A 6699-nucleotide genomic window follows, 5' to 3' on the forward strand; every position below is an offset into this window, starting at 1 on the left:
TCTACTAATTGGCAGCCTCAACAAAGCTGAAGTAGAGCCATGAAGAGTGGACTCTCTCATCCTGCTTGTCAGAGCAGAGATACTCTGGTAGGGATGGGGGATCGCAGGGCAGCAGGGGATGCAGCTGCTTCTCCATCAGAAGAAAAGAAATACAAGAGGGTGGGGAAGAAGGTGTGGGGGTCTGACAAGCAGAAACCTGTTACTGAGCCAGCCTTGCTGGAAGAGTAAAAGGACACATGCCCATGGTCACTCTCAAGGGAAGAGTTTTAAAAGATCCCACAAAAGGATGGCAGGGCAAATAGAAAAGAGCAGGTGAGGAGGATAGGCTGAACACAAGGAGAGATCTATGGATTGTCCGTCGTCAGGAGAAGAGAGAAAAAGGAACATGGATAAGCTCAGAGCCGCGGCTTGTTTCTGCTGCAGCTCCTCCTCCCTCCTGTGCGTTTTGCATGAGGGTGCAGCACGGTAACCTACCGCCGCCTCGAAATAGAGAGTAGTGGGGGACAATCTGCCCCTCTGGAGAAAGGCATCTCTTAAATAGGATGATCAAAGTGTTCAGATATTAACAGACAAGAATGGTTTATGAATCTGGATTAGCTCAGAATCCATTTGATTATTTTTAAACCTCTAAGACTGAAAGCTATAAACCTTCCTAAGAGAAATGCCACTTATTTTAAAATGAGCAGCGAAATCTTGATTAATTGAGTTGCAAAAGAAATGGATCTAAAAACAGGCACTGGAGGAACATAAGTGCATTATGCATTTGGGTTTTGCTTTTGGAAGCATTCAAAACCAGTTCTTTCTGCCAACGCTGATCTGAAAATACGCTATTCTAAGCCTGAATTCAGGTGTCCGTAGACCAAGGGAGGGACAGCCTGGGTCACTGTCCCTGTGACGCTGTCTCAGGACCAAGACCATCACCATGCCTCAGGCTGGCTGGCTTAGAAGCTCTTCCCTACTGAAGTCCAAGGTAGGAATGTCTCCTGTATCAAAACGTAGGCACTATGCTCGTTTCTCCTTGCGTGGTTTTTGGGGTGGCCGGAGCGCACCCCTACTTGGAGCAACGTTATAGCCTGGGATAAATGCTGCTGTGCAGCGTCTCAGTCAAGCCAAAGGGTGATTTGTCTATAGAAAGAGCAGCCAGAACAGAGGCAGGGGTTGGCACCTAGTACTTTTTTTATGGCCTTAGTTCTGGATTTATAAGGCAAAAAAATTAAACAGCAGACTTCAAGCGTAACTTCCCAGAAAGTTCTGCTTTCACACCTACGACACAACTGTGGAAGCAGCCTTTCAGGAGAGAGGGCTGGTCGACTCCTTTTATTTGTTTTCTCTGGCTCACGGGAGCCGCTCGCACCCACTCGATCGGCCTTCGCTGCTGCACTGGTGGACAGGAACACCAGCGGGTGAGAGGCAGGGATCCTCTGGAGCTAGCGGTGCTTCTGATAAGGTCATGAGCAGCTGACTTCTTGACATTGCCTCTCTGGATATTTTTAACCTAAATACACATCAGAGGCCGATATACGCTGATCAGTAAAGGGCAGCTTCCAAACCCAATAAACACACTTCTACCGCATCTTAAAATCTAGCTGTATCTTTCTTTAGGTTCATGAATCACAAATCTACTTGTTCCATCTCCAGGTCTGAGCCTACACTTCAGCCTTCTGCATCTCCCCGCAGAGGGTTCCCTTTCTCTTTCCTAGGCTGCTCCCTTCACACAGTTTTGCATTTATTGGGGGGGCTCAAGTGCTTCCTATCTGTTCATCTTTGTAGTTTTAGGGCCAACTTCTAACTTCTCCCCTGCCCCATATTCAAGCCTCACAGCTCTATTCTTTCCCCATGCTCCTTATGAAAAAAAAACCAACAAACCAGGGCTTCCTATTTTGCCATGTGGGTTTTTTTGGTTTGGTTTGGTTTTTTTAGCCATCTTCCAGGATGGCTAAAACTTTGTGGATACCAGAGCCTCATCTCTGCTTCCCACTGCTCTCCTTTTCTTCCCCTGATTATGCAGTTTTTCAAATGAATTTGTTCACTCTTGGACACATCATGTCTCTCTCGCATCCCCTCCACTGACTCCCTCTTAGCCACCACATAGCATTGGGTCGTCTCATCCTTGTCATCAGCACATAACTCCATCTCCCACCTCATCTTGCTACGTTGGCTGGTGGCCCGCTCCACCATATCAAGAGTCTCCCATTAATTTCTTCCTGCCAGTCCGCTCCTCATCCCTTATCCTTCTGCCTGGGACGCCCACCCCAGCCTTCCCTCTGTGCTCCACTCCTCTGCCCATCAACTCTCACCTGAGCATTTTCTTCTCCAAAAGGTCGGTAGCAATGCACACCAACAGGTGACCAGCACATAGGTGAGTACACGATGCTGTAGATCGATTGCTGCCTTAACTTATCAGCACCCCAATTCCTGGTGTTCCTTAGTCTATTAAGCACACTGTGATTTGAGAGCTACATAATTATAGCTGCAATTAAGCATCCTATTCAGAGACTACATTGCTTGCTCCTCGCTGTTTCCTGTAGCGAGAGCTTCCATTCAGGGTTTGGCTCATGTGCAAAGGGACTCTACAGACGTCCTTTTTTGAGTCCTTGCCTATATGGGAGTTGAAAGATTACGCAAGAGACCTGGATCAGCACTATTTCTTACAGGAAAGTGCCTCAAACTGTTGCCCTGTGAATGGGAGCAGCCAAGGAAAACAGGGAAAGACCTTTCCGTGCGTGCTCAGTCAGCAAATACCTTGCTGCAAGAAATGAGCCGGTGAACAGAGTCGTTCCTTTCTGCTCCCTTCAGAGGACCCTCTTACCTATTTACTGTCACATGGAAACAACAGCTGAAAAACCGAGTGGGAGGCCAGAAGCACTTGACTAAGTTGCGGCAATTCAGCAGCTAGGTTTTCTGCCTGAGGCAGTGTAATATGACAGAAAGGAAGCATCTGAAAGCGTTTCTTCATCCTCCGGATTGCAGTCTGTCGCTGCTGCTGCAGAAGTGACACACCTACCTTCCACCGCCTGCAGCTCTTTGGGTCGCTGGAGGGAGAAGGGTGAAGGCAAATGCTTCTTCCTCTCCACCCTGAAATCACCTTGTTTCAGGCTTTTTAGCTCTGCCAGTACCGGGACGTGACTAATGCACCCGTTCCTGCGCTGGGTTGGCAGCCCTTGCCAATGAAATCTCAGAGTCGGGACAAGCCGAGCGCGGCTTGCGGCGCACGGAATTGCCTTCCCACAAACTCCTGGATCCCGGCTGCCGAGAAGAGAGTCAAGAAGATGCAATCTTCACCAAGCCTTTGCAAGTCTTGCTGTGGTGCCAGCCAGCACAGGGAAGGAGTGTAGTGTTTAATAACAACCATGGCACAAGCACCTATTTATTTACCCTTCCAAGACGGCAAAGCCCCATCACCTCAGGCTGAGACACTGAGAAGTGGAAAACACTCTCGTGTATCCTCCATCCCTTAATCCATCCTGTTTTCTTTGCAAAACTCGTTTTTAACCAGTTGTTGCTTTTTATGGAGAAAACAAAACAAAACAAAGCAAAAAACCCAAAAGGTGGTATGGCTGATCACAGACATTATGGTAAATCATGTTTTGTTTTGGATGATACCACCCCTCAAAAAAAGGCTTCTACTATATGGCTCTCAAACACTTTATCACAAAATGATACTTTCTTTTAAATATCTGCCCCTCCTTTTACTCCTATTTTGCACGTAGATGCTGGCTGCTTTTGGGAGAAATACGATGTAGGTGAGGGGGAAGGCATCAGAATTTTATTCCTAAAGAGCTGAGCACCCAAAGGTTTATAATGAGAGCTTGTAGCAGTTTATGTCACAAGAAAAACACTGCTGGGAAATTTCTCAAAGAATATATCATGAGGTGGGCTATTTAGGGACTGAAATTGCACAGGAAGGACTGGCAAGAGAGATGTGCGCTCAGGACAAGCGGAGTTACAATTAATGCTAAATATAAGGTGTCATATCTTTAGCTAATGCACAACCTGCACTGCCTCTCAAAGGAAAGTGAAGCAATTAGGCCCAAGTAACCAGAATATACGTGGGAGGTGTTTTGAAGGCAGGAGATGTAAAACATTGTAATGGGGTTGGGGGAGCGGTACAATAAGAGGTAATATTTCCCGATAGGTTAGTTTACATCCTTTGGAAAACATTTTGGAACCAGACCAGACAAGTAAGCAAGACCTTAACTAGGACTTGGCTGGGACGACATCCAAAGAAAGGTGAAAAGCAAAGAGACCCAACCCTGCCTACGCACACGCAACCCGTTCCAGTGAGCAATCCCCAGGAACAAAATAAATCGAAGGACCGATAGTGTAGTTCTACGTGGATTTGCAGCTTCAAAAGCACGCTTCCCCTTTCTTCTTTCTCTTGAGCCAGCGCTAAGGGCAGGGAGGAAAACCTGAGCTGAAACGATGATGACCCTCTTCTAGAGTGGAAACTGGAACTCACGTCTCGATCCCAGAGGGGCAGTGCCAGGCACAAGTATTTCCCTCGACCCTGCCTGCCACGGTTTCTTCTCCTCCCGTCCCGAAGGGTTGGGTTAGCTCTGTGACGGAGAGGGCAGTCCGTTTGCACAGCCCTTTTTACGAGTCTTTGAGGTGAGGCTGTCGGCCGAGGGTCGGGGTATATCAACAGCGACGGAATCATCAGACCTTATAAAAACTCCCTATAGGAAATACGCTTGGTTGGAACGTATTGCTGCGAGAACGGCGAGCTGGGGACGGGACACATGCATTGGGAAAGGGTCTCTCTCAGCTTTTGCACAGCCCCTTGCCCCTATTTATCATATCAGCACCCAGACAACACTTTATCTTTTAAAGTGAGAGATGGGGGCTGAACATTTCATCACAGCAAACTGAAAAATCTCGGCTGCTTTTACTTGGCTGTGGGAAATGTTTGCTTGCTTTTAAATATGAAACTAAACATATATTTGCGAACCTCCTGTTGCTTTCATGTGGGAGCCTTAGTTGAACACAAAGGATTACATTGTGCAGCAATGAATGAATAGAGCACCTAGGATTAAAGAGATTTTGTTTAGCCGCACATGAAATAGCAGAGCTGACGGCAGCCGCTAGTGCAGGAAAAAAAAAAAAAAACAACACAAGTAGTTTAGTGAGCACTGGAACTAACAAAGCCACATCTCCTGTGTATTCGTATATTGTGGTTGATTGACTAGGGTGTCTAAGATGGCATAAACTTCATTTGAAGCTTTTCATATAGATCAGGCACTTATTAGTGTTTTCACTTTTATGGAATATCTGAAACCTAATAGGGCGTGAACCTACGTTGTAACTTTCTCTGTCGGGGACTGCGATAGGGTCTCTGTTTGCTATCAGGCCATTTATTTTCAGAAAATCTGTAGGGATGTAATTACACTTCTGCCAAACTTGTTCAAAATCAGCCGGTGGGTTCAAAAGTTATTAGAGAGATGGACAGACAGGCAGACAGATGCAGACACCGTGACCACGTAAGCCTCATTTCCATTGGAAATCAAGCTAAAAGAACCTATACAGAAATTCATTTTTAAAGGAGACTTGATAGGCAGAGGAGTAGACCTCTGCAAAGTGCAATTTCAAATTTTAAGTGAATTTCATGCTAGGAAAAGCTATCGATGACAGTCTGGAATACTAAACTTCTCCCTTCTACCTAATGGAAAGGAACAGTAGAGGATAAGGTGCAGTGCCCCACCTCATCCTTGGATTTTTAAGCTAACTCACTCTGCACACAGGTGATCGCTTGTAGAGAGGAGACAAAGAGCAGCTCCAGCAGCTCTGTCCCTACAGCTTTTTGTGCATGTGAGCACTTAGGGCTAATCACATGGGTAAAGCACTGCAAATGCCTCTGAATGTTTGTATTTCACCACTGCCTTGCCTTTATCCCCGTTTCCGTGCTCATCCCCGCCAGCCCCGTCCCTGGGCTGCAAGGGGGAAGCACGGCTTTCTATCCTTCATGTACGCAGTGCAAACTGCAGTAGGGCCTGGATCTTGATTAGGGCCCCTAGCAAGTATTGCAACTATTGCATACCACGCAAAAATCATAATTTAACATTACAGCCCCTAGTCTCTCAGCTGGGACACGTGTGTCGAGCCAGGGGTATTTATCCACGCTCCCAGCCAGAGATTGGGAGTAGGGCTGTTTTATTCCCAGCTCTGACACCAGCCTGCTGGGCGGCCTCGGGCAAATCGCTCTGTCATCTTCCCAGCTGTAAACAGGGTCCCCACCTCCTGCTTTTCAGGAGTCGCTGAGCTGCCACTGCTGCTCTGTAAGTGGATTGGGAGAGGGCTGGCTAGCAGCCGGCTGCAGCCGACGGACCGCGGCTTGTGGCCAGCATGGTGCTCTGCCCCGCTCCCTGGCCCCACTCGCATCCCCCCCCGCTTTTCCACCTCTTTAAAAGGCTGCCACATCTGAAAAAGGGGGGGGAAAAAGCCCTCTTAAATAGACTTTTGCAGTTGCACCCCAAAATACACCTACGGCCCAGGTCTGCTTCTCCTCCGAGCACTGTGGTCAGGGACCCCAGTGCCAGCCATGCCGGGGGGCAGCCACCTCTGTTCCCCAGCGGTCAGGGCCACACAGAGATGTGGGAGAGGGGTAGGACAGAGGGGACAGCCATGTCCCCAGGCAGCCAGGGGAGCGTGAGTGGGCGGTGCGGCTGCCCCACCCGTCAGGGCGGGCTCGGGCAGGTCAGGTGA

Source organism: Cariama cristata, unplaced genomic scaffold, assembly GCF_000690535.1.
Source record: "Cariama cristata isolate BGI_N322 unplaced genomic scaffold, ASM69053v1 scaffold19598, whole genome shotgun sequence".
Taxonomy (NCBI): domain Eukaryota; kingdom Metazoa; phylum Chordata; class Aves; order Cariamiformes; family Cariamidae; genus Cariama; species Cariama cristata.